The sequence below is a fragment of the Ostrea edulis genome, chromosome 6 (genome assembly GCF_947568905.1).
Source record: "Ostrea edulis chromosome 6, xbOstEdul1.1, whole genome shotgun sequence".
Classification (NCBI taxonomy): Eukaryota; Metazoa; Mollusca; class Bivalvia; order Ostreida; family Ostreidae; genus Ostrea; species Ostrea edulis.
The window spans coordinates 75,795,738-75,807,824 of NC_079169.1; positions in this window are offsets into that span (position 1 = coordinate 75,795,738).

Genomic DNA, 12,087 nt, shown 5'->3' on the forward strand with positions numbered 1-12,087 from the left:
TGACAATGCGCTTAAGAATTTTTTACATTCAAGGTTTGATTTGAAAAGCTTATACATAACACCTTTAGAAGTATCAATCCCAGCATTTCACGCTAATATAAAATGATCCTTGATTTTTATTGTATGAACAGATTATTACAAATATTAGATATTCCACAAAAGGAAAAATATTCTATGCATACAGCCGATTATTTTGTCCATCCTATTTTCTCTCCCAGAATAAGTGACAGAGTACTTAAATACATGTAAAATACCTGTGTTTTTATATCTGGGCTAAACATTAATTTACAGCAATAGGGCATCATTCTGGTAAACACCACGATAGATTAAGGAAAGCGTCCCGCATCACCATAAACTCGTACCATGTAATTTAACTTTTAATATAATAAAATAATTGTTAAAGAAATAAATGAACACCTTCAACAAAATCAAGGTTTTCAAAACCCTGTATTCACAACCATATGATAAAACTGGCACAACCATTTTATGAGATAAATCTAACTGACATTTGACCACAAGGGTAATTTGCCAAATTTTCTGATCACCACACCATGTACCCCATGGATTGCTTTTTACCTTGGTTACATGTTTTCTAGCTTTTAAAGAGGACCCAGATCTAGTCTTGGCTACATTAACTTTCAGTTTCCACTCTGTGCAATAAACGTGAAATACATTCAAAAGATCGTCAACATACCAACGTATTAGAAGTTTCAAATACGTAGTAAAGATCTGTAACCTGATTATCTTATCACGCCAGCAAGAAATTTTCTAAATCGTATACAGAAACAAGAAAACTGGAGATAAATTTTCTCCCTGGCGGACCCCGACATTACAAAAGAAGAAAAGAAAGTTGTCGCGTCATTCACTTTCATCAATGATTTAATTTTCTACTATATTTGAAGAAGTTACGTACCACTGATGCCGTACTTTAAAAGTTTACTCAACAGATCATCCTTGTGTAAAAGGTATACATTGTTCAAATGAAAGGTCACATACTTTTCAAAGTGGAGATATATTTTGTAATCAAGCAACAGTGATTTCTCAAGCATCACTGAACTGAAAAAAAAAGACATAACTTATTTGAAAGCGTCCTTAAATAAAGAATATAAATTCGAAATTATTCAATTGATCGCATTCTCAGTTAGCGCAGTCAAGTTTGTTCAAATCATGATCGCATTGGGTAGGGGCAACAATACAAAATCAAAGTTTTTATAATTGTAAAACATGTATATTAAAATCTTTTTCTCAAGAGCCATGATTTAATCATTATTACATGCCTAGATATAGACCATCTTATACGTAATCCACCAACGTGTTCTTGTTCTTCATCTTCTTTCAACTATAGTCCAGCTGGACATGTCATTACTGTTGATGTTAATATAGTTGAAAATGAGGACCTCAAATCTCTTATTCTAAATATGTCCTATATACAGGGAACCTCGGTCTTTTAATTGGCGACAGAACTTCATCTCTATTATGAATTCTGTTGAAGATTATGCCAGACGATGGGCTACATATGAAGAAAAACTTGATACTGTCACATTTACGATGTCACATGTTTGTACAGTATGTTATCAGTTATCCTGTAGGGTCCTCTAGTCAAACACCCTTCAGAGAACCCCTCGATACCTGTATTTATTCACCTGAGTTAGGATTTCACTCTCTTCGGACCGTATTCCACGCAATACAGTAGCACGGGTTCCTGCAAATTCTCTTTATGATCCTTAGCTCAAAAGCACTAGCCAAGTGGACTGCACTCGTTTTTTGCTCAAAGCAGGCAAAACAGAACAAGTTTGAGAAAAGAAAATGTCATTCATCTAGTAAATGACGAAAAGTATATACAATACAGGGGGTAATTACAACCAAGTAAAAATTAAGATCATATGCTGGAAATTACTAGATGACCCCCTGTTACATTAGACACATGAAAACAAAAGTACGTACCATCTATCCTTCTGTGTTTAGTAAACCAGAAGTGATAAAAGAATTAGATAGGTTACATGAGGAATATGTTTTGGTTCCAGCTGACAAAGCTAGTAACAACATTGTCTTTGTTTGTAAGGCTCATTATTACAACTGTATTTTAAACGAACTTGGCATTAATTCCACTTTTGGTAATCATACTTATACTCCAACTGCCCTTTCAAAAGACGAAATTCTTCAAAACCATGCTACAGTTTTAGACACATTTAATATTCCAGTCAATGGGTCGAATGAATATGAGTTACCGTACCTATACTGGATTCCTAAACTACATAAAAACCCTTACAAACAAAGATACATTGCTGGATCCAGTAAGTGCTCTACCAAGCCCCTATATTTGCTCCTCACGAAAATGTTAACAGCTGTGAAGGAGAAACTTCAAACTTACTGTGCGACTACATATGCCAGAAGTGGTGTTAATCAAATGTGGATTCTAAAAAATTCTAAAGAACTTTTAGTAAACTTGAAATCACAGAATTTTTCCCAAATCAATAGCATTAAAACCTATGACTTTTCAACACTATACACGACCATTCCTCACGATAAATTAAAGACTAGACTTTTTGACATCATAGACAGTTGCTTCTTCAATAAAAACGGAAAACGGAAATATTCATATCTAGTGATCAGTCATTCAAAAACTTACTTTGTTAAACACCACTCTGATTCCACGCACAAGTACTCTGAAGTTGAAATAAAAAATATGCTAGAGTTCCTCATTGACAATATCTTCGTGGTCTTTGGTGATCAGGTCTTCCAACAGTCTGTTGGAATTCCCATGGGCACGAATTGTGCTCCTTTGTTAGCTGACCTGTTTTTATATTCATATGAAGCAGAATTTATTCAAAAACTTATACGTGAGAAGAAAAAATCTTTCGCTGTGACCTTCAATTCGACTTTTAGATATATCGATGACGTTTTGTCTATTAACAATGATAGCTTTCATTCATGTGTCGATTTGATATATCCCTGTGAGCTCGAAATAAAGGACACCACAGAGTCGTCCACTTCTGCTTCATACTTAGATATTTTATTGAAAGTAGACATTAACGGCAAACTGACAACTCAACTGTATGACAAACGGGATGATTTCAGCTTCTCCATCGTCAACTTCCCACATTTATGTAGCAATATTCCATTATCACCTGCATATGGTGTTTATATATCTCAACTGATTCAATATGCAAGAGCTTGTTCTGGGTATAGTCAGTTTTTAAATCGAGGTAAGGTACTGACAAACAAGTTGATGGTACAGGGATTTCAACAGTCTCGATTGAAGTCAGCATTTCGCAAATTCTATGGTCGTTATAACGATCTAGTTCGTCAATACAACCTTGCATTGGGTCAAATGCTGTCTGACGTGTTTCATACCGATTGTTAAGCCGTTCTTGGCACACTGATTTGACTGCGGATAACTCCGTTTACCTGATCAGGATATGGGGCTCACGGCGGGTGTGACCGGTCAACAGGGGATGCTTACTCCTCCTAGGCACCTGATCCCACCTCTGGTGTGTCCAGGGGTCCGTGTTTGCCCAACTATCTATTTTGTATTGCTTGTAGGAGTTATGAGATTGATCACTGTTCGTTATCTTCACCTTACATACATCTATGAAATTAACATTGAGAAAGAGAACATATATACACAAAATAAAAACATCCGATAGGGGGTCGAACAAGAGGACCCCCTATTGCATACACATATGTAAAAAGACTAGCATAAAAATATTGCCTGCCCTTTTTGTCAAACTCCTAAGTTTAAGTTAGAAATTCGTAACAGACACGACTTCTGAGGTGAGTAAAGCATTTTACTTTTACATTTTTTCTTGTTAATTTTACGGTCCTGGGATAACTGTTGTTTCAAAGTGTTTATAATTTTGTTTGATAAATTATTTCGTTTGTATAGTGTGCATTTATCTAGGAAATAGTGAGTAGAACGTATCCATATGGCTCTCGTATTTTTAGTATCATAATGTGAATGTAATTCATACTGATTCTAAAGCGTGTAAGTCACAGTAAATGCAGATTAGTTTCTAGTGAACTAAGTGTGTAATTTGTGAAGTAAGCATTTTATGCAACTTTAAGTAATGCAGCGCTGCCGCGTGTAATTACATAATTTCCCCTAAGTATGGTGGACTATGTGAGTAATGACTTGTATCAATGTGTGTAACTTAATGTGTATTTATTGTGTATGTAGGTCCCGGTGTAATGACTCGTGATACTTGGTGTTCAACGTAAACCGGACCAAATGTGAACATGCATTGCTAGTAACGAATACCTGAGCCAGCAGTGGATAATGACTATGTACAATATGTCTGCAATATAAAGCGAAAACGTTTGAAATCTTGTTTTTGATTGTTAATCCTGGAAGCCAACACGGTCAACCTGTAACAGATACATTGTCAGAATGAGTTAAATTAAAACAAAAGTACGTACCATCTATCCTTCTGTTTAGTAAACCAGAGGTGATCGAAGAATTGGATAGGTTACATGAGGAATGGTTTTTTTGGGGTTCCAGATGACAAAGCTTGTAACAACATTGTCTTTGTAAGGCTCATTATTACAACTGTATTTTAAGCGAACTTGACAGTCATTCCACTTTTGGTATTCGTACTTATACTCCAACTGCCCTTTCAAAAGAGGAAATTCTTCAAAACCATGCTACAGTTTTAGACACATTTAATATCCCAGTCAATGGGTCGAATGAATATGAGTTACCGTACCTATACTGGATTTCTAAACTGCATAAAAACCCTTACAAAGATACATTGCTGGATCCAGTAAATGTTCTACCAAGCCTCTATCTTTGCTCCTCACGAAAATATCAACAGCTGTGAAGTAGAAACTTCAAACTTACTGTGCGACTACATATGCCAGAAGTGGTGTTAATCAAATGTGGATTCTAAAATCTTTTAGTAAACTTGAAATCGCGAAACTTTTCCCAAATCAATAACATCAAAACCTATGACTTTTCAACACTCTACACGACCATTCCTCACGATAAATTAAAGACTAGAATTTTTGACATCTTAGACAGTTGCTTCTTCAATAGAAATGGAAAAAGGAAACATTCATATTTATCGATCAGTCATCCAAAAAACTTACTTTGTTAAGCACCACCCTGATTCCACGCACAAGTACTCTGAAGTTGAATAAAAAATATGCTAGAGTTCCTCATTGACAATATCTTCGTGGTCTTTGGTGATCAGGTCTTCCATCAGTCTGTTGGAATTCCCACGGCCAAGAATTGTGCTCCTTTGTTAGCTGACCTGTTTCTATATTCATATGAAGCAGAATTTATTTACAAACTTCTACGTGAGAAGAAAAAATCTCTTGCTGTGGCCTTCAATTCGACATTTAGATATATCGACGACGTTTTGTCTATTAACATTAATAACTTTCATTCATATGTTGATTCGATATATCCCTGTGAGCTCGAAATAAAAGACACCACAGAGTCGTCCACTTCTGTTTCATACTTGGATATTTGATTGAAAGTATACTATAACAGCAAACTGACAACTCAACTGTATGACAAATGCGATGATTTCAGCTTCTCCATCGTCAACTTCCCATATTTGTATAGCAACATTCCATTATCACCTGGATATGGTGTTTATATCTCTCAACTGATTCGATACGCAAGAGCTTGTTCCGCGGATAGTCAGTTTTTAAATCGAGGCAAGCTACTGATAAACAAGTTGATGGTACAGGGGGTTTCAACAGTCTCGATTGAAATCAGCATTACGCAAATTCTATGGTCGTTATAATGATCTAGTTCGTCAATACAACCTATCATTGGGTCAAATGCTATTTGACATGTTTCATACCGATTGTTAGGCCGTTCCTGGCACACAGATTTTGACTACGAATACCTGATCAGGATATAGGGCTCACGGCGGATGTGACCGGTCGACAGGGGATGCATTTCTATCGCATTTTCAATACATGATGTATATAGCCAACCTAACCTCACCCTGGTATCTGAACCCCGAGGTCACCAAGTCCACAATTTAAATAGAGAGTTCAATGTCCTGTATAATCTTGCAAACATTTTGCCTCCTTGATGATCAGAAGAAAAGAAGATTTTCTAAGGTATAATTCTTTTTCAACATATGATCAATTCAATTAGCCCCAACCTAGGGTATGAACCCAGGGGTCATGAATTTATCAGTTGGTAAAGGACTCAATGCTCATTATAAGCATGCAAAAATGTTATGTCCAGAACTAAACAAGATTTTCTAAGATATAATGTATTTTTATTGATTATCAACTTAGCTACATCCTGTGGCATGAACCCTGCACCCAGGGGTCATAAATTGCACAGTTTTGATTGAAGGCTCAATTCTCATTACACATGTACATGCAATTATAATTGCCAACAGATTGAGTGTTTGATGTCCAGAATTAAAGAAAATTCCTAACATATATTAATACATTTTCAACATATATAACCAACTTAGTCCCATCCTAGGACCTTAACCCTGAGGTCATGAATTTCAAAGTTGTAGAAAAAGGCTCTTTTTTCAAAGATGAGTCCATTAGTTTATCTGCTTAATGTCCTGAAGTAAAGAAGGTTTTTAATTTGATATTACATCAATTTTGATGGTTTTGGCCACACCCTCGGGCCCCAGAAAGAAACCATGAAATTCACAATTTTGTTCCCCTCGGCCCATCGACGTTACAGTATATACGAAAATTCGTTGAAATAGGTTCAACTGTCCCAAAGAAGAAGCTGAAAATGTTCAAACGTTTACGACGAACGAAGTACGACGACGGACAGAAAGAGGTAAAACAGTGGGTCATCTAAGCAGCACAGGTGAATTAAAAATAGCTATTTTGCAACCTACATGCTGTTGTTTGCCTTTAAATATAATGAACATTTATTCATTTAAGCACCATCATATTTGAATATAGTCTCATTACGCTATCATTCTTGTACATGAAAGGTGAAGATAACGAACAGTGTTCAATCTCATAACTCCTATAAGCAATACAAAATAGAGAGTTGGGCAAACACGGACCCTGGATATACCAGAGGTGGGACCAGGTACCTAGGAGGAGTAAGCATCCCTGTAGATCGGCCACACCTGCCGTGAACCCTATATCTTGATCAGGTAAACGGGGTAATCCGTAGTCGGAATCAGTGTATCAAGAAGAGCCTAACAATCTGGATGAAACTCGTCAGACATTCATTATTATACCCGCATTTTCTGAAGAAAGTTTGAGTATATTATTTACCCTGGTCCGTCTGTCACACTTTCTTCTTCCTCAAATTCCTCTTTTAAGCAGTTACCCGTTAATCTTTTGGAATATGATAGGTTCTGTCCTGTAGATTAGTAATATTTAGGCTTCGGAATTTTCAATTTTACCCTGGGTCTCAAATGGAGATCGAAAAACGATGTTTTCTCTAAAATAAAGAATACCTGGTTCCTAAAATTCATTTTACAATTGGAAGATGATTGGTTGTGTCTCGTAGATGTGCACTAACTTTTCGGAATTTTCATTTTCACCCTAAGGGTAAAAAACGATGTTTTGTTTTTCTTATAAAAACAAACAGGTTCCCAGAACTCTTCATACGTTATACGCAATAGTCAAATCATCTTTTGGAAGATGATTGGTGGTGTCCTGTAGATGTGCAATAAGGTTTTGACATTTCATTTCACCCTGGGGGAGCCTGTGGGGATCCGGGTTAGAATATGTCCTCAGTACCCCTAACTTCTCGTAAGAGGCGACTAAATGGGGCGGTCCTTCTGATGAAACCTTAAAAAAAACGAGGTCCCGTGTCACAGCAGGTATGGCACGATAAAGATCCCTCCCTGCTCAATAGCCATAAATGCCGGGCATAGGCCTAAATTTTGCAGCCCTTCATCGGCAGTGGTTACGTCTCCATATAAGTGAAATATTCCTGAGAGGGACGTTAAACAATATTCAATCAATCAATCATCACCCTGGGGCCAAAATGGGTGTAACCAAACGAAGTTTTCTCTTTTAAAAAAAAATATGGTTCTCAAAAATCCTCTAACAATTTACGGAAGAGCCAAATCATCGTTTGTAAGATGATTAGTTGTGTCTTGTAGATGGGCATAAAGTTTTCGGAATGTTCATTTTCATCCTGGGGGCGAAAAGGGTTAAAACGACCAAAATTCCCAGAGCGTCTCTTACGCAGTATCCAAATCATCTTTTGGAAGGAAAATGGTGGTGTCCTCTATATTTGCAATAAGGTTTCAGAATTTTCATTTTCACCCTGGGGGCCAATTGGAGGTTGAAAAACGCCGATTTTCTCATTTTAAAAAACTCCTCTTCAATTTAATGCGGTAGCAAAATCATCTTTTGGGAGAATATTCGTGGTGTCCTTTACATGTGCAATAAGTTTTCGGAAGTTTTTTTTTCACCTTGAGGAGCAAATGGGGTGTAAAACGACTAGCACAAACCTGGCGTTTAGTGCATTGTGTCATGTGCAACAAGAATATATTTGCTTTAAGGGTTGGAATCTCAACCATTTTAAAGATATTTGAACAATCCCCAAACACTTGCCCATCAGAATACTAAATTGATGTATTTTGATACTTGTATGTGCAGCAGAAATATATATGGTTTAGGGTTAGGACCTCAATTGTTGTAAATATATTTCGACAATTATTAAATATGGTTTGGGATGAGCCTAGAGCATTTGCTCAGCAAACTACTCAATGCATCTTGACATATACAGCAAAACATATATGTATATGGTGTAGGGAATATCATATGGTAACTATTGTTACATCTTTACTAGTTACACAAGTACGACGGAGAATATATTTAAAGGCGAACACTAGCGAGCAGGCATTACTGTCTTATGACAGCATCTAGTTGAAAAATTGAAATTGTATTTGACCCAAGAAATGGTTTAATTGCAACATCTGAGGTAAGTCTTAAAGGTTTCATTGATGCAAGTTTCATCACTGCAGAACACAAAGGAACTGGCATTGAGAATGCCACGGCTGATTAATTTAGTCACTAGTCCAGAAAATACTGGTCCTTTGCAACATTTGATGCACGTCTCATTGAATGTATCGTGGAATTGTTTATGCATTTCAACGCTCATTGTAATTTTTTTGGTACATTTCAACGTCGTTTAAATTATTTACATTTCCCCCGCCTTCATGCGATGACAGAACAATGAAAAATAGTGATAAATGTTTCCCCCTGTGTTTTTTCTTACATTTGATTAAATTAGTTCAGATAAAAATTATCCCTACAAAACACTGATCGCGCAGTTATTTCGGATTTAGAGGTCTGATTTGTTCTTATTTGCATTGACCCCTTGTATTTAGAGTATCGCACATCGTTTGGCAACCTTGACGTTAACTTTGCTCTCCTAAATTTCTTGGATTTTAACAGATAAAGATTAATGAACACGAAGTTGGTGGGTTGACACATGGCTTCCTGTTTGTTCGCATGTTGCACATCAAAGAGTGAGTGGAAGGAAATTCGTAATTATAAACACCGTATTGTAGAATTTTTTCGAAGAATATTTCACCTTCCGAAACCATCAATATCACTTAGGTTTCCTATTGTATATTTATCTTGTTTCATCATAGCAGGGCTTTAGAACAAAATCTTAGTTTGAATGTAAAGTGCGTTCTATTTCTGCTTTGCTAGCTAGAATTACTTCGGAATTGTTAAATTAAAAGAAATTTCTTATGGTCCATGGAAGATAAAAATCTTGAGATTTTGAGAAGCTTTAAGTACCCATGCTGACGAACTCCCCATTGATATATTGGGCATGATTGCCATTTGCGACATGCTTTTTCAGATCTTCATTACGTCAAAACTTAGCATTCAATTGATACTCACTTTTCATGTATGTAACACCCAATTTAAATATGACCTTAACGTTGCCATGATTGTGCTGAAAATACTATTAAAATTTTTCGATGAAAGAATTCTCACCATACATTATCGAGTTCCATATAAATGACTTTAATTTTGGTTACGCAAATATACCGAAGGTGTGGCATTTCTAGAATGAGAAATTCGAGAGCAATGGCTAAAGCGAAAAAAATGTTGCAAATCAGTATCAAAACGACGCAAGTATTCCTCGCGATAAATATATTTTTTTTCTGATGATGATCGTCAAATTATACAGTGTCTTATAAATATCGGCATTTTCAACAGTAATGTTTTGTTTCACCAAGAGAATTAAGATGATTATTAATCGGAAAAGTGACACCCACAAAGAAAATAATAATTTCATGATAAAGGTGACAAAAAAGATTGATACAGATTCACCAAAGAAAGAATCCGAGTGGAAATTAGCAGCATTAATACTTCCAGATCATATTTCTTTATTCAAGGACCTAATACCATCAAATTTGTCAACATCTTATTGTCCATTGTTGTGAAAGTAATCAAAACTGATCAAAGTATCCGTTCCAGCATGTCATTGCACTAATGAGGAATATTGTGTATGTATACGAGGATTTCACCTTTTGCCAAATGAAATTCCACTAGAGACGAATTCAGTTATTAAGAACTTTACACCACGAAAATAATATTTCAGTTATTAAGAACTTTACACCACGACAAGAAACATATATATATATAATATAGATATATATAATTGAACCTCAAGACATTGTTTTATCAGTTTGGGCATCTCAAGATATTCGATATATCTATGCATTGGGAAAAAAGATCCTTGGTGGTAAGACATGTCAGCAGTTTCGGAATTTTAAATATAAAACGAACTTTGCTCAACCTCCAGTACAGAAATTGTCTGATGTCCATTTATGGAATACCACCAAGAGTTAGACTTTCTCCCTGTTTAAAATGTACAGATCATGGAAAAAAATCTTATCAATCTGCGAGAGCTTAACAAGAATTATTCATGTATACAGATTTGTTACTTGTTTGTTATGAACTATAATCATCACAATATGTTTTCACGATAGGATTGTGGTGATGGGAGCACATTATGTAGAATCATGTATATGTATATTTACACTAAGCATACCTGTATTCATCTGTAGTTTGTCTTACCTTCGGAATTAACCAAGTTTTTGTAGAATCAGTACTGTCAAGTCAATCTTGAAAGACCAAAATCTACAGAAACTGACATTGTGGTGGGGATGATTCATTAAAGGGTTTATTGTGAACAGTATCTAAATACTTTCACGAAAATTTAGAAACATATTTGTAAAATGTAGAACAACCAATCAGTCTTCCCATTTGATTCAATAGATCGAACATTACTCCTCCATATGGAAGTATGTACGATCTCTCTAAAGGTAACCATGATTTGGGACGAATATCATGATTGACTTGAATGCAAAATGGCTTTTTGTATGATTTGTATTGGTTACTTTTGATTTGTAATGCTTACACTTCTCCTAGGTACTTGGTCCCACCTCTGGTATATTCAGGGGTCCGTATTGCTTAGGAGTTATGAGATTGATCATTGTTCGTTATCTTCACCTTTCAGCAAATATATTGAAATTGTGTTGTTTGATGTTTACCAGTTACAAATGTATGTTACACAACAGATAAAATAATTTCTATACTTATTTTCTCCTCCGAACTTTGAACTGTACTACAAGAATACTGCATACACATGTATTCTAACGATATATTTACTCCATTAGAACATAATAGAGTAAAAGGAAGTGGAAGAAAGAGGCAGGAGAGAAAGAAATGGGGGTGGGGTAGGGAAGGTAATTTGAAGGGGTGGAAGGAGAGAGAAGACTGAGAGAATAGGAGAGAGAGAGAAGAATGAGGGAAGAGGAGAGAGAGAAGACTAAGGGAAGAGCAGAGAGGACAGGCAGAGCAGACAGAACAGATCGGAGTTACGGGTGTTCTCATCACAATATAATTTCCGGGTCTATTCCCGTGGATCCTATAGTTAAGGAATGAAAGAGAAAATCATGTCAGAAGTCGATAGGACTACCCTAGGTAGAGAGTCCTTGTAAATATTAATCCTATCGGAATTTTACAAAATCCTAAGGGTTTTCCTATGAGAGAATTAAAAAAAAATCTCAGAATGTTAACAACTTCTGATAGATTTTTAATCTCTTCAATATATTTTTTGATTTTCTTACTTCAATATTTTCTCTTAAGTAAAATTAA